The sequence below is a fragment of the Mirounga angustirostris genome, unplaced genomic scaffold (genome assembly GCF_029215605.1).
Source record: "Mirounga angustirostris isolate CCGP_5_RB_7025 unplaced genomic scaffold, mMirAng1.0.hap1 SCAF_8, whole genome shotgun sequence".
NCBI lineage: Eukaryota > Metazoa > Chordata > Mammalia > Carnivora > Phocidae > Mirounga > Mirounga angustirostris.
Window position 1 is genome coordinate 38,498,593 of NW_026991716.1, and position 23,592 is coordinate 38,522,184.

General features: G+C 45.9%; 1 protein-coding gene across 1 annotated transcript in view; it reads right to left on the bottom strand.

Annotated features, from left to right (window-relative positions):
* Positions 1 to 23,592, bottom strand: part of TRERF1 (transcriptional regulating factor 1) — a 202,534-nt gene that overhangs the window by 111,961 nt on the left and 66,981 nt on the right. The window contains 1 exon segment of the mRNA XM_045866903.3: positions 9,721 to 9,803. The gene's annotated coding sequence lies outside the window, so the exon portion shown is untranslated.

The window sequence follows — 23,592 nt, forward strand, 5'->3', positions numbered from 1 at the left end:
GGTTAAGTGTCTGCCTTCGGCTCAGGTCATGATCCCAGGGTCCTCCTGGGATCAAGCCCCGCCTTGGGCTCCATGCTCAGCAGGAATTCTGCTTCTCCCTCTCCCTCTGCGCCTCCCCCCACTCATGCTCGCTCTCTTTTTCCCAAATAAATAAAACCTTTAGAAAATAAATTTAAAAATTTAAAAAGAGCAATAATATATATACCTATGTCCCTAGCCCAGCTTGAGAAAGAGAACTTTACCATCCCCTAGATAGCTCCCACGGGCTCCTCCCTCATCCTCTTCTCTCCTCCCCCCACCCCCACTAGCCTGAATTTTTGTCTATGCTTGCTTGTTCTTATAGGGTTTGCCACATGCATGTGGATGTCTAAACACTCTATCACTAGTTTTGTATGTATCTGAACTTTATGTAATTGGGATCAAGTTGCTCTTCTGCAACTTGATTTTTTTTCAATTTTATGTTTTCATTTTAATTCCAGTTAGTTAACATACAGTATTATATTAGTTTCAGGTATACGATATAGTGATTTAACAATCCCATACGTCACCTGTGCTCATCGTGATAAGTGCACTCCTTCATCCCCATCACCTATTTAACTCATCCTCCTAACCACCTCCCCTCTGGTAACCAGGAGTTTGTTCTCTCTAGTTGAGTCTGTTTCTTGATTTCTCATTCAATCTCTCTTTTTCCCTTGGCTCATTTGTGTTTTTCCTTAAATTCCACATATGACTGAAATTATATGGTATTTGTCTTTCTCTGACTGCCTTATCTCACTCAGCATTATACTTTCTAGCTCCATCCATGTCACAAAATAGAAAACCCAGAAGTGAACCCAGAACTATATGGTCAATTACTCTTCAACAAAACAGGAAAGAATATCCAATGGGAAAAAAGACAGTCTCTTCAAGAAAAGGTGTTGGGAAAACTGGACAGCAACATGCAAAAGCAAGAAATTACACCACCTTATTACATTATACACAAAAATAAATTTAAAGTGGATTAAAGACCTAAATGTGAGACCTGAAACCATAAAAATCCCCTAAGAGTACACAGGCAAGTAACCTGTTTGACATCAGCCATAGCAACTTTTTTTCTAAACAGGTCACCTGAGGCAAGAGAAACAAATGCAACTTCCTTTTTTACTTAACAGTTGTGTTCCTGAGATCCTTCTTCTGTTGTCCTAGGCAGCTATGGATCATTCAATTTAACTGTGCAGCTATATAGCTGTATTCCATAGTGAAACCACACCACAATTTATACTGCAATTTCTATACATAAAATTATATTGTAAATATCATGTCACATTACTACATATCTTCAAAATAATTGTTAATTATAGTATAGTATTATGCTGAGAGAAGAGTATTTTACTTTATAGTTACCCAACAGTTGGACATTAATTTTGTGTGTGTGTGTGTGTGTGTCTACTTTGTAAATAATGCATCAGGGAGCATCTTTGTCTAAACAGCTTATTAAGTATAGTGTATTATTTCTTTCACAGAGGGAATGTGGGAAGATGGTCCACGGAAGTGGTATTACTGGATCAAAATGTATGAATAAATAATATGGCTCTTTAATATATTGTATAACTTTCACGATATTGCAGCACCAATAGAATTGGGGATTACCATTAAAAATGTATTCTTTGGCTAATATGTTAAAATAGTATTTTGCTGGCATTTTAATCTACATATCTCTTATTACAAAATTGACCATTTCCCATATATTTGTATGGTACTATATGTAGTCATCTATTCAAGTGTTCCAACAAGGTTTTAATTTTTGTAATTAGTATTTTTTAATTTGTTTGAGCTTGTCACAAAATAAAGATACTAATTCTGTCATGTTACTGCAGATCTTTTCCCAATCTACTGTTACCCCATTGGTTTTTTACATGAAGAAATCTTTGATTTTTTTTTTTTTCTGTAGTGTGACTGACTATTCTTTTCCTGTTCTAGTGGGTTTTTTTTGTTTCTAAGCAATATTCAATTCTATAGATTTCCTATGCCTCTACATTTTGCCCTTAATTGTTTAATCAATATGTAATTCATTTGGTGAAGTCAGAATGATTTTTTCCAAATTGCTAACTATGCATCAAAATTATTTATTGAATAATCTTTCCTTCCCCACTGATTTCTGATGACTTCTTTATGATTTATCAAATTATTTATGCAAGGATCTGCTTCTGAACTGTCCTGGTTCACTTACCTACCTCCTCCTCTTACGCCGGCATCACAGTGTTTTAATTACAAAGACTTCATTATGCATTTTAATATCTGGTAGTGCTATCTACTGTAGTATCCAATAGATCTAACTCCCTTCTCCTGTAGCCATTTCCGGAGTTCCCCTGAGGTTCTCATCTACTTATTTTTCCATATAGACTGAAAACCATCTTGTGAAATTTTAAAAATCCTGATGGGACTTTGAGAAGAATGGCATTACACTCATGAACTGATTTCAGAAGTATCCAAAGCCTTAGCTGTTTGTTTTTTTCTTAAGATTTTACTTATTTATTTATTTTAGAGAGCGAGAGCATGTGAGAGAGAAGCGGGGGTAGGTAGGGGCAGTGGGAGAGGGAGACAGAGAATCTCAAGCAGACGCCACACTGAGCGTGGAGCCTGACACAGGGCTTGATCTCAAGACCATGAGATCATGACCGGAGCCAAAATCAAGAATCGGATGCTTAACCTACTGAGCCATCCAGGTGCCCCTCCAAATCCTTCGTTTTTATCTCCCCGTCTAGAAGTAATCTCTTTAAGCCTTCTTGATCTACAACTAAGCAATCTGTAATGATAATTTTATCTTTTTCTTTACAGTATTTAGTCTCTAAAGTTACTACTTTCATAACTTTCTACGTTTGCTTTTTTTGTTTCGATCTTAGCCATATCCCATAATGCCTTTATTGGGGCCCCCCAAAAGTATAAAGACAGTAAGCTGTATGAACTCAATCTTCCTTATCATATGAAGGAATGGTCATTTTATATACTTGTTTTTAAGCGGTTTGTAAAACTTAGAAGTTGAATTGACTGAAATGTTCTTCTGGAATTAATGAGATTATTGCATATTTTTACTTAAATAATTTATGTGAATCAAATGAAAATCTATATATATGAAGCCATTCCTGCATTCCATAACCTACTTGGGTATGGTGGAACATTCACATACCCTATTGTTGAAATCTACTCACTAGAATTTTATCTAAAATTGTTACATTCCTGAGAGAGACTGGTATACAGCTTCCCTCTGGGGGCTTGCCAGATTTGTTATCAGGGTCATGTTCGCTTAAAAAAAAGAATCTGGAAGTTTTCCATCTTTTTTCTAAATCCTGGAACGGTTTGTATAACACAGAAATTACCTGTTCCTTGAAAGTTTAAAAGAACTTTCAAAGGCCTTTTTATATTTTAAAATATTCCACCTTGGGCACCTGGGTGGCTCAGTCGGTTAAGCGGCTGCCTTCGGCTCAGGTCATGATCCCAGGGTCCTGGGATCGAGTCCCGCATCGGGCTCCCCCTGCTCTGCGGGGAGCCTGCTTCTCCCTCTGCCTCTGCCTGCCACTCACCCTGCTTGTGCTCTCTCTCTCTGTCAAATAAATAAATAAAATCTTAAAAAAAAAATATTCCACCTGGCACAGGTTTCTGTGTGTGTGTCCGTGTGGATATTACCATATTTGTATACATTTCAAATGACAGTAAGATATTGATCTCTAATGGAACAGGGAACAGTTTTAGGATAATTTACTGCCTTCCTTTCCCCATGAAAAAGAAGTAAATGCCCAAGAGGATAAAGTGCTAAGAAATAACCCATTTTCCCAGGCTTTCATTCTAAGAACCTCCTTTTTAGAGTCCCAGAAGGGAGGTTATAGATGGTGGTCAGGGAATACTGAATGCTGACCCATCCACACTTAATGCTGACCAAGTCTGGCATCCACAACTTTACCACTGACATTTGGACTTAGGAAATCCAAGATCTGAAAAGAAAAGGAGATCACTAGTCTACCTAGGTCACCTTGAATTCTGTGGTAAAGGTCTTCCAATTTTGTAATCCACCAAGCCACCTGCAGGACACTGTACCTATTCCAAAGCAATAATTCTAAGGCTTTCTCTACTTACTGCAGGGCTCCTGGACCAATGACCCTGCAAGCACTTCAAGGGAGTCACAAATAAAGATTCCGAATTAATATGCACAGAAACTTTGTGTCCGTTCGTACCCCCCCCAACCCAAATTCGTATGTTGAAATCCTAGCCCCCAATCTGATAGTAGTAGTAGGAGGTGGGGCCTCTGGGAATCAACTTGGTTAAGGTGAGTCACAAGGGTGGAGCCCCCCTGATGGGATTAGTGTCCTTAGAAGAAGAAGAGTCTCCAGAGCTTCCTCTTTTCACAAGGGCACAAAGAAGAGGTCAAGTGAGCACACAGCAAGATGGCGGCCACCTACAAGCCAACATTAAGAGGTCTCAGAATGAAACCTGCCTTGCCAACACCTTGATCTTAGACTTCCCAGCCTTCAGAACTGTTAGAAATAAATTTCTATTTTAAGCCACCCAGTCTGTCGTATTTTGTTATGGCAGCCCAAGCTGACTAAAGCAAGAGGGTTGGGGTAATGTCTGTCCAAAAGAACACTCAGCTACAGCTATACACACTGAAGAGCCTGCCGTAGAGAGAGAGACACCCGAACAGAAACAAGCGGTAAGGAGTCTGAACAAAGGTGGAGTGTCTACTAAAACAGGCGAGGACTGTGCTGTAGGAGCACATGTGAGAATATAAACAGGACTCAAACAGTGACACGGTGCCCAAGAATGAGGCTGTGAACAGGGCAGGAACTGCATATGTGGTATGTTGCAGAACGGTCTGCTTTTTCTTGAGAAAGACACATCTTAGTTCATGTCCTTGTTCACAGAGGATCCATGAAATGTTAGAGGCCAATGACACTTTAGGATTAGGTTACCTTTTGTGAGTCGGGGTGATGAGCATTCAAATAGCCTGGCAGGAAGGCATGGACCTCAAAACCCTCTCTGGCACTACGGTGATTCTGTAATTCCATTCAGGATTTCACACAAGCACGCAAGCAGTTTTCTTCTCCCCCTCAACAATGACAGAGAAGTTGCTTTCACACCAGTCATGGCCTCACACAGAAGCTTAATCCCTGGCTGGAAGGCAAAACATGTTTGTGGCAAAGCCAAGCAAGCATGGGAAGTGAAGCAGAGTGAGGAATGTTTTATTACTGTTTTGGATGCCAGGGGTGGTTGGGTGTATGTTTGGGGTTTTTTAATGACTCCAAAAGACATCTTAAAAAGTCATACTCTGTTCGCAGCTCCAAGATGCAATTGTTACTACAAGTACTAACGCTTACCAGCGACTGACTGATGCACACACTGATTTTCTCACAAGCACCCTTTCCTTTCTGGGGCTTTTGACCAAATTAAGTTCTCTCTTTCTCTCGAGTGTGTGTGTGCTTTCCCACACATAGAGGCATATACCACACAAGGAAAGGCCAAATCCAACTAAACATCATTTTTAGGGTCAAACTGTGGAAAAAGAAAAACTCTTGATACACCTTTTAATCGGAACAACTTAGGTACTGCAAGATTTTCTTTCTACTGGCAGAAAATTATACTAACAATTCTAAGTTAATGACTTGAGAGTAAACAGTTCCTTCTTTGTAAAATGAACTGGATTCATCAAGACTTGTGTTCAAGTGAATTTCTCCTCCTTTAAGTCAAAAAAAAGACATGACTTAAGAGAACTCCTAGGCTCTAAGAGAATCTTCAAAAAAGTAGGATTTCCCCCCTACACTGCACATTAAGTAAATACCTCCCCATCTCCCCAGTGCTTGCTACCCACAGATTGCAGCACAGGGCCCAAATAGGATGTAGTTTTTATAGGTGATATCAGAAAAAAAAAATGTTCCTTTCTTGTATGATAATTGTGGTAATGTTAGATATTTCAAAACATCCTTCCACTAAGGATGGCAAAATAAGAAGTTGGTAGCCCTAGGCCAATCCCTCCCAATTTTTTTGACAGTTTCTTCATCCAAGTGATCTATGTATGAGAACCACTTGTCTGAAACAAGGAATTTAGGGTCAATCATCTAGTTATTACTAGTTCTCATCTAGTTACCACAATGGTGACCATCCTCAGGGCCAACAAACAACCTATAGAAAATTTAAGACTAATTGTAGTCAATATGCAGGGGAGAGAGTATGAAAACTTTTAGGCTCTATAAACTTGCGGTCTATAAGTTCCTGGTTGTTCTGCAAGTTTTTCCTCTATCTGCAGGCCCCTCATTGCACCCTACCCACCCCTCATTACCAAGTTATCTCCTCCTGGTTTTGAAACACAGGTGCTTTTAAAGCTTGAGGGTACCATTAATCTGGGAACCCCCAAATCAAGACACTTCACCCTGCTGAGATTCTGAGAAGTCGGCCTTATGGTACCAAAGGCTTTATAGAACAATTCACGGCATTTTGTCAGTTAAAATTAAACTGAAACAAAAGCCCAAGACTAGCTTCTTGCTACTGCAGCGTCTCACCCGATCCAAGTGATCCTAAAATCCATCCACCCAGAAAAGCCCAATGGCATGGCTGGTTTGGGAAGTCAAAGCTGAGGAGGGTCACTTGCTCTCTCCAGAGACTCCAAACTGAGAACAAAGGCAAGAAACTCAGCTGGGATACGTCATTAACAGGCCTTCAACTATTTATAAAACTTTTCAATGAAGAATATGTTAATAAGTGACTGTAAAATGAAAATCCCCTTTTTTCCCAGGGATTCTATCTACCTTTAACTTAACTGTATGCTACCTAAAATTTTCTTTTATTAGATTTCCCCCAAAATGAATTCTAAAATAAGTACCATTCCAGAAGAAAAAAAAAATCCATAAACACTAACTTTTTTAATACCTTGATTTACCTCATCTCTAACTAAACTGTTCAGTGACAAATAATATATTTGTTGTGAAGAGTTAATTTCCTAGATTATATGTGCACATAAACACATAAAGTGACAATATTTTGAGATACAGGATGCTAATAAAGGTAACATTTATTGGGCCAGCTACTGGGGCACTGGACACTTTACTTGGATTACCTCAGTTAATCCTCACAACAAACCTATAAAGTAAGTACTATTCTTACTCCCATTCTATAGATAAGGTTTAAATGAGGAGATTCATTAATGTAATTTAATCCCCACTAACCCAGAATTTGAGTTCAGTGTTTACTCTGGCTATAAAAAGGTTGAATAAGCATATGAGAAATTAAGCAGAATTGCAGAAAGCATGGTTAACCTACTAGAAGAACCTGTGTTTTCAGACATACTGAAAAGCAGATGCTAATTGCAAGCCTTCCAGCAGGAACTGTTTGGGAAGGTTCTGTCTGAAATTATGCTACCGTAGTTAAGATTCAGACTTTCACTAGTTAAAAGCAGGTTTCCTCTCACTGTTACTTCCAAATTAGGAAGTTTCTATAGATGACACAGTATAGTGGATGTCAGGTACCCATTTCCCTTCTCCCCCAGCAATACTCAGTTCTGTCCCCTCCTCCTCTTCTCCCAGCCCTGGTGCTTTAGGGAAAGCTTATGCACTCCCCCAGGTGAGGGACAGACCAATCAGAAAAACCTCCCGCCCCTGCCAATCAATAGACAGCTTTCACCTGACTACTGGGATTGGCTGAGGAATGAGCACGTGGCTTAACTCCGGCCAATGAAATGCCAGGGTTGGCTTGCAGGGGATGGAATTCTGGGAAAGATACTTTCTCAGTCTTTTAAGGAGTTACTGGCAGGGATACTTCTTTCCTTCTGGCCAGAGGGATGCAACTATGAGCCGAGGAACTTCCGCAGCCATTCTGCCTCCCTGAGGATGAACTGACATCATGGAAGAGTGACAGAGAGATGGAAAGAAACTGGATGGTTGATGTCATGTTGAGCTATTTCACACCCACAATGCAGTCCATCCCATCCCTGAACTTTGCAGGTACACGAGTCCATTAATTAATTCCCTGTGCTGTGGGAGCCCCTTTGGTTTGGTTTTATGATGGTCACAACCCCAGAGGATCCAAACTGATAAATGAGAAAAAAAAGCACTAATTGACAGCTTTCTCCCCATGTGCTTGGATTTTACTTGACACTGTTTCTAAAATGTTTGAAGTGGTTTTGTGTTGGTTTTTTCCTTAAAATGTAACAGGTTTTCAAGAAACACTTTCAAGAATTCATGAGTGGCTTTGGGCAAGTCACCTGACTTTCCTGGGTCTTCCCAACTGTAAAAAGGATGAAGTTTGACTAGAGGAATTTTGTTGCTCCTCCCAGCCCTTACAGCCAACAGTTCTATGTGGCTGACCTTATAATGCAAAGTTTCACTTACTCCACCAAACAAAAACCCCTCTTTGGATAGAAACATCCTTTGTGATATAATTCAAGTAATCTGCATCTCTTGCTTGGTCAGCTATTTCCAATTTGCACCCCTATATCCCCCCTTCTGCAATCAGCTCTGTGCCCCCCAAGGGTCTGATCTCTGTGGACAGCATCAGTATGGCTCCTTGCCTTCTAGCTTCTGGCTGAGTGTGCCTAATGGGAGGCACCATCAGGAGATGGGAGAAAGGACAAGGGAGTTCGGTGAGGATATTTATTCTCTTGGCTCTTTCCCAGCTGTGTTGCTGAAGGTTGACTGCATCCTTCCACCAGAGAGAACCTTTCCATGGAGCTTCTCTCTCCAGTTCTAATAACCAATCCTTCCCTCTTTCTTTCAGGACTAGGCATGGTAACAGCTCCCCGATACCACTAGCCCCGGGATCCTTCCACATCCTGTGATGGGTTCTCTTAACCCTGCCTACACCACTATAAACAGTCCCTTCAGGGCAGTCTTTTGGATGACTCCATTTGAATACACCATCTGTTTCTTACTGGAAACCCAAGACATGGTAGCTTAAAAATTAAATCTAAATCAAGCACAACAAAAAAGAAAACAGAAGCAATCAACTTTGAGTCTCACATAAGAGAGATGAAAAGTGTGGCCCTTGCCAAGAAAAATAACCTGCACATACCAAGAGAATCAAATTAGACACCCACCACCCTCCTTTCCCCACTGTCACTGAGAATTGTGGAAAACAGCCATCCCTTGCTATACCAGGGTTTAAACATTAAAAAAAAAAAAAGTCTGTGTATACACAAACTTACTGACGCTTCAGACAACTTCTGAGAGGGCCTGGAAGGGGAAATCCCAGCTATGTGCCCATTTTCTAGAGGGACAAACTGCTGAGCATGGAAGAGAACGCAGGGCTAGAGCTGATTTAAAACAAACAAACAAACAAAAAGACCACTAGAAATGTCCCAGGGCCAGTTCAAAGGCTCCTTGGTCCAATAATCTGCCTCTTACAGACTCTGGGGGGTTTCTCAGAGCAGCCTTCTGTACTACAATTCTGCCGAGAGGTCTAATCCCCCCTGAACACATCTAGAGCTACCATCCATGAATGTCCTTTGGCTCCCTCATATTCACAACTCTGCAAAGTCAAGAGATACAAGGCACAATGCCCTCAGCCCCATTCCGAGTGATGCTGAATGTCAGTATGTGAATCCACTACCACTGACCATTTCCCAAAGAAACTTTCCCAGCAAGTTATGATATCCAGGCCCACAGCAGCCTTCCTCCCCTTCTCGGGGCATTTTCCATTCCCCAGATATCCAAGGAATGCTTTCAAGGATCCCTTCATCACAAAACATTACACAGCAGCTACCTGTTTCAGGATTAAGAGGCTTAATTGTTCAGGGTCGTCCTGCTTCCATGTCTTCCTCCTTCAGCATCCGAGAGAGCCAGGGCCTGTAGGAGTGACCCAAAAAGCACATTCAGGATATTTGGCTTCAACATGGGAAAGATCCTATCGATCAGGAGAGAACGGAGAAGCAGCCAAGGATGGAGCCCTGAAGAATCCAACAGCAGATGGACCGGCCCAGGAGGAGGCCCCTGAAAGGCTGCTGAGGAAGGTGCCCGAGGGAGAAGAGAACGTAGGAGAGAAAGTCACCCAGTGCCATTCTAGGTCCTCAGGCCTGAAACCCAGGAGTCACCGTGACTCCATATTGCCACACCCAATGGACACTTCACTCCTTATCTTTCTGGACTCTGCTACTTTTGACATTGGACAACTTCCTCTTTTTGCACCTCTGATTTCTCTTGGCTTCTTTCATTCCACAAATAAATCTCTCAGAAACTATTTCTTGAGCACCTACTATGTTCCAGGCCCTGGGACATTACCATAATACCATGCCCCTTATTTGTAGGGAGTTTGTAGACCAGTGTGAGGGAAGAAGATAAAAAATCTAAACAAATGTCAGGTGCTGATAAATGCTACAAAGAACAGTACAATGGGGAAGGGGAATAAGAAGGGTGCTGGGGTTGTGGGGGAGGGTCTCACTGAGAAAGTGACATTGTCACTGGAACCTGAAGAAGGTAAAGGATGCCCGAGGAGAAGAGTGTTCCGGGCAGAGGGAAGAGCAAATGCAGAGGTCCTGAGGGAGGAGCTTGCTTGGGATGATGTTTGAGGAAGCCATTCTAGCTAGAGGAAATTGGAGAAGGGCAGAGTAGAAGAAAAGGTCAAGGAAGAGGCTGGGCCAGGTCATGTGGACCCCGAAGGTCATTTCAAGGACTTTGTCTTTTATTTTGAGAGAGATGAAACACTATACGAGTCTTTTGAGCAGAAGAGTGATTTTTAAATGATCACTGAGGCTGTTGTGGGGAGCATGGTGTATTAGTCAGCTCGGGCTGCCATAACAAAGTACCACAAACTGGGTGGCTTAAATAGAAGAAGCGTATTTTCTCAGTTCTGGAGGCCAGGAGTCCCAAGATCAAGGTGTCCACAGGGCCTCCCTCCCTCTGAAGGCGCTAGAGAAGGATCTGTTCCTGGCCCCCCTCCCAGCTTCTGGTAGCTCCTGGGCTTGCGGCAGCGGAACTCCAGTCTTCACACAGGGGAGTACTCCCTGTGTGAGTGCGGGCTTCCTAATTTCCCCTTATTATAAGGACGCCAGTCATACTGGTTAGAGACCCACCCTACTCCAGGATGACCTCATCTCAACAGCTAATTACATCCACAATGACCCTTATTTCCAAGTAAGGTCATATTCTGAGATACTGGGGGTTAGGACTTCAACAAAGGAATTTGGGGGAGATGCAGTCCAACTCATAACACAATTCAGTCCCCATAATAGGTGGATTCTAGAAAGGCAAGCAAGGGTGGAAGTAGGGAGACCAGTTAGGAAGTCATTGCAATAATCCAAGGAGAGAAGCTGCTGGCTTGGACCAAAGTGGTGGCAGTGGAGGTAAATGAGAAGGGGTGAGTCTGGATGTATTTTGAAGAAGCCGCTGACATCATTTGCTGGTTGGTAGACTGGATGTGGAGTGTGAGGGAAAGAGGGGAGTCACGGTGACTCCTGGGTTTCAGGCCTGAGGAACTAGAATGGCACTGGGTGACTTGACAGGAGGCAGTTCCTGTGGAAGGCGGGAGCCCTCTGCAGCAAATCCAACTAGGTCCCTTCCCTGGGCCCAGCACACCTCCCACAGGCAGAAAGCAGCCCGAGTGGGCTGGGTCAACTAAGGAGCAAAACCTGAGGGCAGATTCTTTCCAGACACCTGTCTCTAAGGGGAGGAGAAAAGGGAATGAGAACTAGAGAGGGTGAAGGTTTGGGGTTTGGTTTCAGCCAGCTGAAACCCCAGCCAGGGGGTGAGGTCCCAGGAGCTACAGGAGATGGGGAGGACTCATGTACAGGAAGAAGGTTCTCTCTGGCCAGGAGGAGGGATGCGTCCATCTCTGAGTGGAAGGAAATCAGGTTGGGATGAGCCACAATGTCAGTACCCACAAGGGAGCGGAGGCAGGAACCTGAGTGGGCTCAAAGCTGAGCTGTTTGGAATTTGTCAATGAATAAATGAAGCCAGGTTGTCTCCTGAGTGAAGAAGGGCAGACAGGAGCTCGACAGGGGGCGCGGTGTGGAACATTCCACTAAGGGGAATCATGCAGGTGCTGGGGCAGCCCTAAAACCGGGAGCCTCTTAAATCAGTGTCTCACCTGAGGGCGTGGTGGCCAGTGGGGACCAGGGCTGCAGAGAGAGCTGGCTGCTGGCCAGCAGCACTGAGGGCCCAGCTGAACCCAGAAGCCGTGGTTTCACGGACACACAATCTGCTGTGGGGGTTCTGGACAGGCCCTCAGCAGCCTGGAATAGGAGAGTCTTCCCTACACTGAATCCGGAGGCCCCAACAGGCTCCGTCCACTTCTGTCAAGGCTGCATCACTGTCCCAGGCTCTGGGCCCCTGGAAAGCCCTCTGAACACTCCCCTGACGCCCCACAGGTCACAAATTGGGCCTCGTCCCCCACAGGACGACTCAGACTCCACTGAGCACCGGCCACAACGTGTGTGCTGGCCACCACACAAGCCAAATCCTCACACGACCATCCTGTGAAGTGTTATTAGCTTCCACATACAGACGATGAAATGGAGATTCAAGAAATTAAGTAACCTGCTCAAGGTCACATGGGCAGCAAGGGGCAGAGCTGGGGCTTGAAACCTTTCATTTCTCGGTCTTCCTTTCTATATTCATGTCAACCACCCCAGTCCAAGCCTTCAAAGTTTCCCTCCTAAAATTCAACAGGATAGATGTGTTCTTACTCGCCTCCCGGCATTCCCCGTTTCCAGGGCAGCCAGCCAGGTGAGCCTTCCTACAGCACCGTTTTTACCTAGCCCCATCCTGTTCAGTTGGCTTTGACAGCTCCCGAGGCGGGAAAATTTCCAATTCCACAGCCATTCCTTGGGATCCTTCACGAACACTTCTTCAATCTTGTTTCCCACAGGCACCCTCTGCTCCACCCTATCCGGTACGCCCCTCCCTTTTCCAGGCCCCTCAGGCCCCAGGGCCCCACACCTTCCTCCCCCTGCAGCCCTGCCCCTCTCACCCCTGGCTCTTGGCCCTCTCCTGCAGCCCACTGAGTGGCACCACCCCAGCTTCTTAGCCCTCCCCGCTGTTCTGAGCCCACTGCATTTCCCTTCCCTGTAGACTGCAAACCCTTTGAGGGTGAGTGATATTTGTGTTGAAAATGCTTGGAATTATCCATTGCTCAACATAAGGTCTCTTAACTGGTAAACATTGCTTGATCTACAGAACAATGCTGATGAAGCGCAGACGTTACAGCTGTAGAAGTTTTTCAGAAAATAGAAGAGAACTGGAATGGGCAAAAGAAGGGACACAGGGCTGTCTTGAAGTTTCTGGAAGTGTACTCATTGTTCCTTTGCAGGAGCACCCGGAGTGTGGCATCCTGTAAGAGCTATCCCAGTGAGAAGGAGAGCACTAGATTTAGCTCCCCCTCCTCTTCCTGCTCCCACATATCCAAGGTCTTGGCATCCTTCCTTAGCTACCTCTTCACATGCTTTCATAGACATAGAAAGATATCATCTCTTCTTCCCTCTTCAAGGGAAGAGCTTGAGATGTGAGAAATCCAGCTCAGTGGGGCTTGTGGTGACCAGAGGAATGGTCAGCGCCAGGTGGCCGGAAAGAGGAAAAAGGATCCTCCATTTCTGGGGAATTGGGAGTTGGCCCTAACCCATTTCAGTCATCAGCCACAGACCACACAATAATTCTGGGCTTCGTGGGGTCCCAGGGAGAGGATGAATGGGAAAGATCAAAGTCAGCAAAACACTCAAGGGCCATCAAATCACACCCCGTACGGAGGGAATGGGCAGCCCCTGAATAACAAGATCTGGGAGAAAACTACAGGGGTCAAGGTGATGCTGTCTGCCAAGAGTTCCAATAAGAAATCAAGATCTCCTCAAACTGGTGGAACCAAAGGCTCAGGGGGTTCCTCATGACATAGTTGAAATAAGGAGCTCTGGAGTCAGGCCTGGGGTCCAATCCTGACTTTGTCACCCAGGGGCTGGCCAATCTTAGGCTGGTCACTTAACCTTTCTGAGCCTGGGTCCGCATGAGCTGCTCTGAGGCCTAAATACAACACACATATAAAAACATCTAGCACAGTGCCTGGCTTTATATAAGGGGCCTAGTAAATGTTGCCCCCCTCCCTCCTCCCAGCCTTCAAACCTCACAGCTCTCACCCCTGGATAATGAGAACAAGAACAGAAGCTACCGGGCACTTCCCAGAGAGAAGGTCTGCAAAGAAAGATGGCAACCGTCAGCAAAAGGAAGGAGAACAAAGGGGCCACCCCACAGCCTCTAAGAGAGAAGCGCCGGACCTCTGTGAACGCCCGGGTTTCAAAACACAACAAAGCTTCGAGCCTCAGACCATACCCAAACAGGAAGTTTGTGACAAACTTAGAAAACATGCAGGCACGGCTGAAAGAGGTTGCACAGCTCTCAGCAAAGATGAAAACCAGCACCTTGAGGGGGTCCGTGTGGCATAAAGGAGCGCGTCCGCTCGGCCTTCCCAATGCACAAAACTCTTCCTGGGCATCAGGGAGCACCCTGCCTTGTGTTCCTCCTCACCTCAAGCACGTGGCCCAAAGCCCACAGAGCTGCTCTGGTTTTCCAAAGCCGGGGTCTGGCAACTGCTCCCCACTCTCTGCCCTTGCCCTATGTCCGCAGGCAGTGAGGACAGCGGACACCCTGAACAGCCATGGCCGGGGGTGGGGGGCAGGGGACTTAGGTGTGTGGGGTCGCTTCTCAGCCGGGAGAAGTGAGCACAGAAAGAGGAAGTGATGTGTGGAGGTGCCCGGCCAGTGGATGTTTCATCAGCACCCCCACCCCCCCGCACTTCACCGTGGGGTCATCAGGCTGCCATTTTCCCGCTCTGAAATGCTGCCTGGCACTAACATTTGCCTTTGCACCGTTCACACTGGCGTGCGCACCATCGCCTCAATTCATGTGTCTGTAAGTGCAGGCAAAGAGGGACTCGCCTAACCTCCCCCATTTATGTCCCACGTCCCCACCTACAGTGAAAACCAGGAGGTCTCTTCCCCGGAGTTCACCATCACCCAGCACCTGTGGGTGGAGCCCTGATACCAGACCACATGCTTGGTGAGTGTACGCCCCACAAGACTCCATTTCGACTACCTCACCGCCTACCAGGACACACCCTCAGCAAACAGGTCCCCGCTTCCAGCCCTCCCGGGTGGAAGGCCCAAGCATAAACTCGGTCCCCTGATGATCAGCCTCACTGCCCACCCCCTCCTTGGCACCTCCGACAGTGGTTTCCCCACCTCCCCAAGTTAGGTTCCTTTAAAAAAAAAAAAATGACTCATTTAGGAAGAGACAAAACCAGAAACTTCAATGGTAAAGATAAAACAGCACCAAGTCCCTTTCAACATCCCCTACTCCATGCAGAAATTAGATCTGATAAAGACTCCCCAGACTGGACCTCTTAATTCGGAACTTACGTACATACAATTCTAGTGAAAACATTTCCAGTAATGTCTCCTCTCTGAACTTTTCAGGGTCGTCTTCTTCTTCTTTTTTTTTTTTTTAAGATTTATTTATTCACTTTAGAGAGAGTGGGCAGGGGCAGAGGGGAAGGGAGAGAGAAACTTTAGTGGACTCCTTGCTGAGCCCAACACAGGGCTTGATCTCACGACCCTGAGATTGTGACATGAGCTGAAACCAAGAATCAGACGCTTGACCGACTGCGCCCCCCAGGCGCCCCCAGGGTCTTCTTTATAAATGGAAGTGGACTCAGGCCTCTAGTCAATAGCTTTTTCAAAATGAGAGAATGAGAAAGTAAAGTCCATGCTCTCAACTCCTGGCACAAAAATTAATTGATGGTTCACTTATGTTTATGATTCCAACTCACTGGGCGAAGGACGCTGGCATTGTATCACTGGTCTACTGAGAATCATGGGGAGTCTTCCTTAGAAAGTAAAACTTCTTGGTAGGTAACAAGTTTATATAACATTGCTGCACAGTGTTTGAAAGGAATAAAATTATATAATACCATACACAGAACTGTAACATTTTGGGGCTAAAATGAGCAAATAGGAGAATCCTAACCCAGGGGTTCTCAACATTGGCTGCATTAAAAAAATTCCTAGGCCCCACCCCCAAAGATTCAGACACCTTCGGGCTGGAATGGGGCTCTGGGATTGGGTATTTTTGAAGTTCCCTAGTGATTTTAATGTGCATCCAGGATTGAGAACCACTGATCCGCTGCAGATAAGAAAACCGAGATCTAAACAAATTAAGGTACAGTCCAAGGCTGCATAGCCAGAGACAAAACCAGAACCAAATGTGACATTGACAACTCCCCATCCAGTTCTACAGTCTCGCTCAGATTCTTAGTATTCAAAGATTTGTCTGAAACTTTTTTTTTTTTTTTTTTTTTTTTTTAGTTTGGGGGACTAACACAGAGTTACCAACTTTTTGTTTTGTCAAGCAAGGGTATTTTTATAAATATCTACCAATTACTGTCACTGCTTCCTGACAGGTCTCTTGCTCATTTGCATCCCTGCCACCCTCCCTACTCCAATCCCCGCCCAGGAGGTAAGATTTGATAGTATCTGGCCCTGGCCTGCAGTCTCCCTCACCTCCACTCACCCTGCTCCTCCCCGACATCCATGTGACAAACCCAAACAAAAGCCAGGCCTCAAAAATTTGCCTTCTCCTCCTTTCCCCAGCTCCGCAATATCTATTTCTGAAAGCCACTTCACTAACTACAAACTACTTCTCAGTCCCTCCAAACCCACCCTTCACCTTCCTCCTGACACGTGACAGCTAATATTTGCACAAGTTACAACAACCAATATTTCCAGTTTGTCATTTCATGCATCTTATCCCTTCCACATTTTTCCCTAATCAAGGATATACTGGAAACTTTTAAAGAGGACTACCTCTGAGGAATAGAATTAGGGGTGAGGAGAGGGGGGCAAGGGGAGTTCTCTTTATCCCCTTTAGTTTTAATTTGGGGCAAGCATTTGTTTTTTTTAAAGGGACAAATCTCTCTCTCACACACACACACACACAGACACCAGGTTACAAAATACATCTACAAATACCATCTAAGTGGTTTGCTTCCACTCTAAGTACAGAAAATCGCCTGGGGAGTCTCCCTACCCAAGTTCTAAATGGAAATGTCTGGGTGGCTGGATGATGGGTGACATTAATTTCAGTTCCCTTTCTTCTTTGCTTATCTTTATTATGTTTTATTTATGTAACGAAGGAATAATGAAAGTTTAAAACCCGAACCTAAGCATTATCTGATCTCTGAAACCTACACAGCATTGAGAAGCAAGGCGTCAGAGCAGGTCCCAGTCTGGTACGTAGAAAATCTCCTTTTTGTAAAATGAAAGCTGTCTCTCTCCAGGACTGAGCCTACCACTGTAACTGACCCCGAGCCACACCCAGGCCCTGCCGGTCCCCAAGAAGAGATGCAGAAGAGGTGCCTTAGGCCAGCTGTAGAGCTTCTTCCGGGACCCGTGTGGACTCCTCAGCTTCATCTCCCCCTTCTCCCTGAATTTCAGCCCCATGGATCAGTTGTCTCACCTGAGTGTCTCCTCTGGCCCCTGCTTCTAAGCTTCCACCTAGGTTGTGTCACCCACCCCTACTGGTTTCCTTCCTGAGTCTCTGCCAAGGCAAGCAGCCACGCCCACTCCCAAGGAACAATCAAAATCATAACTTATAGATCAGAAGCCCAGAAACTCCTAAGATGGAGTGTAAACTATGGAATTCTCCACAGTCCCCAATGCTCCCTACTGTCTAACAAGTCCATGAAGAGGGGTGAGAGTATCTTCCAGGCAGAAAGAACCAGGAGCTCAAAGGCCAGGAGGTCAGCGGAGGTGTGGTGTGTTCAGAGAAGGAAGGGGCATTTGGTGATGTCTGGAGCACCTCCTAGCATGTCCAAGACCCAGCAGAGAGAAAAATCCAAAGAAACTAAACACCAAAATGTATAAGAGCTAGCAAAGAGAGGCCCAACCAAAGGGTTTTCATCCTTCCAACTGCTTGCCCACAATTCACTCTACCCTTCCAATGTCTAGTTGGGTCTAGGCCAACAGGAGTGGGTGGAGAAATAGGAATAGAGAAAAAAGAAATGAGATTAAGCAACACCATACAGAGGAAAACTGAGGTCCTCCCAGTGCAACATCAAATCTTCCTAAGTGGCTCTGGGTGACTCTTGAGGTGTGTGGGGGACATGGTGCTTAAGCCTCTCCTGAGGTCAGCCCCAAAGACGAAGGATGTTTGCCAATTATTCAAACTTCTGGGACCTTCAAGAGACATTTTTTAAGAACTCTGAAACTTCAAAACTGCTGAAACACAGACTAGCCACAGACCTAGATGCCTCTGTGGCCTGTGTGAGGCCTTTTGGGAAATACTCATGGAAGCCACCAGGCCAGCACCACCTCCTATCCCATAAGAAGGAAGCCTTCAACAATTTTGACTCCTCAAATGTCCACCTCCATTGTGCCTGAGTCTTAGCTAATGGTATGCTCATCTGCCCAGGGAGAAAATACCGCTTTGCAGAAGTGTTGTGCTATTTTAGGAAGGGGTATGTGCCTATCTTCTCCTCCTGTCCCCCAAACACTCAACTAGACTCTAAGCTCCTACTGGGCTCTGTTCTAGCTTCTTTTCTTTCCTTTTAAAAAAAATCCTCCCTGGGCGCCTGGGTGGCTCAGTTGGTTAAGCGACTGCCTTCGGCTCAGGTCATGATCCCGGAGTCCCTGGATCGAGTCCCGCATCGGGCTCCCTGCTCGGCAGGGAGTCTGCTTCTCCCTCTGACCCTCCCCCCCTCATGTGCTCTCTCTCTCATTCTCTCTCTCTCAAATAAATAAATAAAAAATCTTAAAAAAAATAAATAAATAAAATAAAATAAATCCTCCCTGTTGGCTTTCAGTGGGCATTTACTGAGTAGAAAAACAATCCTCAGATCCACTGGTTCCTACCATGTGACCCCTTTCCCAGGGTGACAGCCATCACTGGGCTCCATGACCGCTTGCTCTGAGGAAATTCCTTCCCGCTCTGGAGTGGTAATGGCTTGCTTCCTCCTGCCCCCACCCCTCCCTATCCCCCTGGTATTGGTCCATGGGCACCAGACTACCACGCTGTTTCCCTTAACCCTACAGTTCCATGAATAATTACTTTTTTTTTTTAAAGATTTTATTTATTTATTTGAGAGAGAGAGAATGAGAGAGACAGAGAGCACATGAGAGGGGAGAGGGCCAGAGGGAGAAGCAGACTCCCCGCCGAGCAGGGAGCCCGATGCGGGACTCGATCCAGGGACTCCAGGATCATGACCTGAGCCGAAGGCAGTCGCTTAACCAACTGAGCCACCCAGGCGCCCAGAATAATTACTTTATTAAAGTCTATTCAATTCAACCATTTGAGTGAGTGGAGAGTTCAAAAAAAAACTCAGGACCTAAGACCTATCAATGAAAATTGGGAGTCTTCTTGGAGATTGAGGAGAGGTACACACTCAAAATAGCCGGATAATCCCCTGAGGATATGGTGGATGTTACCTGTCATGGATTGCTGAAGAAGAGGTATAGCGGGCTGGAGGTTGGAGAAGGTCTCACAGAGGAAGTGAGATCTGAGCTGGATCCTGACAATGGGTTCAACTGGGTCAAGTGGAGAGGAAGTAGGAAGACCATCCCAGGCAGTAGGACCAGCACACATGTGGCACTGACCACAGGGTGGGGAGGGCCCCACTGCAGAGGAATGAGACCGTGCGGCACTGAGAGGTCACTAATGTGTGTTCACGAGTCAGACAGAACTGCTCAGAGCCCAACTCTGCCTCTTGTTAGCTATGCCACTGGGCAACCTACTGGCTCTCTCAGTCCCATGACTTTACCAGTAACATGGTGAAGATGAGGATAACAATAGTGCCTGCTTGCTGGGGTCACTGTAAAGATTTATTGAGGACGTGCATAAAATGCTTAGGATGCTCAGTGCCTGCCATCAATGAATATGATCTGTTTTTCTTGCTATAGTCAAAACTACCCAATGCCCATCCTGCTGATGTAATTCCACTTTCTGCTTGGTTACAGCCATGATTCAGGAAGGAGTGAACACTGGTTGACTGGTCACATGCTGACTAACCTAAGAAATGTAGGAGTCAGCTAAGCATTAGAATGCCCAGGCAGCCAGGGTTGGGTCTTCTCCACTTGACACACACACACACGGTCCTCTGCTCTGATTGGACCAGAGACCGCATCAACAGGGCTCCCCAGGCTTCCAGGTGGATTTGGATAAAGGGAAAGCATTTCTTTCCCTCTTCCTTTTACCTTGCCAGTTTGGCAGTAGCTGTATCCCTTCAGGATCATGGCTATTTTGGGGGGCCCCTTCTCTAGAGTTCCCTCCTCCCAGCCTAGGGGAGGTAGGTAACAGCTTCCCACTATGGCCAGCCCTAGGGTGCCCCTTATCCTTTGGCTTGTCTAACTCTGATCTCACTTCTCTAAATACTCTTCATTAAAGTCTCTCCAGCTAAACCCTTGGCATGTGCCAGCCATCTCATGCAGCCCTGTCTCATGCTCACTTCCCTCCTCCCCACAGAGGCAGAATGTAAATGGCAGTGTTCACGATGGAAGCACCAATGCCTTTTGCCCATGAGCAATCATATGGGAATTTAACATCCTTAGGAATCTGGGTAAAACCCAAGAGGCTCAGGGAAAAGCAACTCTCCTAGCCCAGGCAGGGTATATTCAAAGGCCCTGTGCTCCTCCACATCCATCATACAGTGGAGCCTCTCTGGATGTGCCCCTCCAAATCCATCACACAACGGAGCTACAACAAAGTGACAGCATCTAGATTAGCGCCTGACACATAGTAGGCACTCAATAACTATGTGTTCATGCAGGTCCTCTGACTAAGGATGGAAGTCTGAAATCTAAGAGGTCATTCAGGAAAGGATACTCCATGGAAGCCTCAACTGCATGCTTGGGTAAGCAAGCATGGGTTGCTTGGGTAAAATTTACCCTGGAGATGCCCTTTGTTCCATGACAGGAAGCTCTGCGATACCCCCGTGTATGGGCAGCAGGCTTCAGACGTCAGTCCCTCACACCACAAATGCTATTCTCTTATCTCTTATCAAATCATTCCTAAGACTTGTAATCTCCCCAGCATCTCTCTTACTGATTCTGTTACTCCCCACTCCCTCGAAGGACCAAACACAGTCATGGTTCAGTGCAGTTCAAGAGGATTTAAGTGATGGGGCACCTGGCTGGCTCAGTCGGTTAAGCATCCAACTCTTGATTTCAGCTCAGGTCACGATCTCAGGGTTTTGAGATCAAGCCCACCGTTGGGCTCGGTGCTGGGTGTGGAGTCTGCTTCAGATTCTCTCCCTCTCCGTCTGCCCCTCCTGCCCATGCTCTCTCTCTCAAATAAATAAATCTTTAAAAAAAAAAAAACACCACACATTTAAGTGCTTACCATGTACAAGCACTGTGTCAGGCATTGTAGATCCCAAGATGATTTATTTTTTAAATATTTTATTTATTTGACACAGTAAGAGAGGGAGAGAGAGAGCACAAGTAAGGGGAGGGCCAGAGGGAGAGAGAGAAACACACTCCCTGAATGAGCAGGGAGCCCGATGCAGGACTCGATCCCAGGACCCTGAGATCATGACCTGAGCCAATGCTTAACCGACTGAGCCACCCAGGCGCCCCGAAGATCCAAAGATGATTAAGAGAAAGATCTCAGAATCCAAGAGCCACAAAAAATATGAAGAAAGAGTGTTTAATACTGACTAAAGGGGATTCTCAAAGAGCTAGAGCTTGAGCTACACTGGGTCCTGAATGATGGGGCTATGACAACGGGGACAGAGGGGAAGGCAGCAGGATATGTGAGAGGGACAGGGGAGGAGGAGTATCCCTGGGCAAGGACAAACAGGACTGAATCGATAGGGACAAGAGCAGAAGCGCTAGGCAAGGGGTTTGTCTCAAATTGGGACCATCTGATTCAAGAACCAAGCACATTAACAAAGCAGAAATGAGACCTGACTGGAAAGATGTCTTCCCCACCCAGCGGTCCTCCACAAATTGTCCCCTTACCCTCCCCTCCACCCCCCAGCTGGGAAAACAATAAAGGAAGCTGGAGGTCCTGGGGCAGAGACCCTTGTCCTGAAGGGATGTTTCTCAGCCTGCCACTCCCCCACTGCTAGCCTGGCCCTGCCTTGGGGTCAGCCGGCTCGGTGGGCAGAAAGGGCGCCTGGCCACTCCTGGCTCCAGAGCCACTGAGCACCCCGACCCCATGAAAATGAACAATCTTCCACACTCGGCTTGCTCTTACTTGGAATTCTAAAATTAAATGTTCACTCCTCTTACCTAAAAGCTTTCTCCCTTTATAAGCTAATATGCAAATACCTTGGATGAGGGCTAAGTCTTAGCAGCCACAGATCCGCTTAGCATGAATGCTTCCAGATCTTTCCTGGAAAACAGGCTTTGTATGAGGGATGCCCAAGAGATTATCTGTGGCTGAAGGGGAGGCAGGAAGAAGAGGGAGGGGCCCATGGAAGGAGAGAAGGCCGCTCTTGCGCTGAACTCACAAAACCCACCAAGGGCAGAGGGTAGAGAGTTCAAGTCTAAGCCTTCAGAAGACCTTTATTTTCATGTTTTTTAAGAAACTGAGATACAACTCATGAACTGTAAAATTTACCCTTTAAACTGCACAGTTCAGTGGTCTTTTAGCATAGTCACGAGGTTGTCCAACCATCGCCACTAACTTCAGGATTATTTTCATCACCCCCCAAAAAACCCCCATACCCACTAGCCGTCACTCCCCACCCCTCTTCCCCTGGCAACCACTTTCTGTTTCTATGGACTCGCCCATTCTGGACATTTCCTATAAATGAAACCATACAATATGTGGCCTTTTGTGTCCAGCTTCTGGCGCTTAACATGATGTTTCCAGGGTTCCTCTGTGTTGGAGGACACACCAGTACTCCATTCCTGATTATGGCTAAATCATACTCCACTGTACAGATATACCACATTTTGTTTATCCATCAAAGGACTTTAAAGGGCAAAGCAAATGATGCATCTGCAGAAAGGAGCTTCCAGTATCCTTGGGGCTGCTTGGGCAACGCAACCATTTCTAAACCATCGTCCTCTGAGCCTCCCACCGGCACCCAAGGACACTGCCCAAACCCTCCCCACTATACACACATGATTTCCCAAACACAGAGTGCCTCAGGCCAGAAGCTATGAATCTCACCACAGGCCATGACAGCGACACCTCAAGTTCCTTCTGAGGAAACTTGTCGTGACCCGTCAAATGTGTTTGATACATCTCTATGGTCCTGGGAATGGAAGATGGAAGAGCAGAGCCAGCCACAAGGGCATGTGACCGGTGTAGGTTTAGAGGGCCCCACACTTGACTGAATGCACTCCTGTCGCCATCTTGAAAGTCTTCATCTTTAAACAAGGGGCCCTGCATTTTCATTTTGCGCTGGGCCCAGCAAAGTATGTAGCTGGTCCCGGGCAAGAGGCTGGGGTTTGGTAGGGGGTTGAAACTTGACAGTCTCCCCAAAGAGACTGCTGCATGACAGCAGCTTACTGAGTCAGGCTGGGGTGCCGGGGAGTGAGACGGCAGATAAATGGGGAAGAGGTGCCAGATCTACATGGGTGCTAAAAACCCAGTGTCCGAACTGCCCAAGACCAAGTCTTCCTACCCTGACGGCTGAGCAGCTGGCTGATAAAAA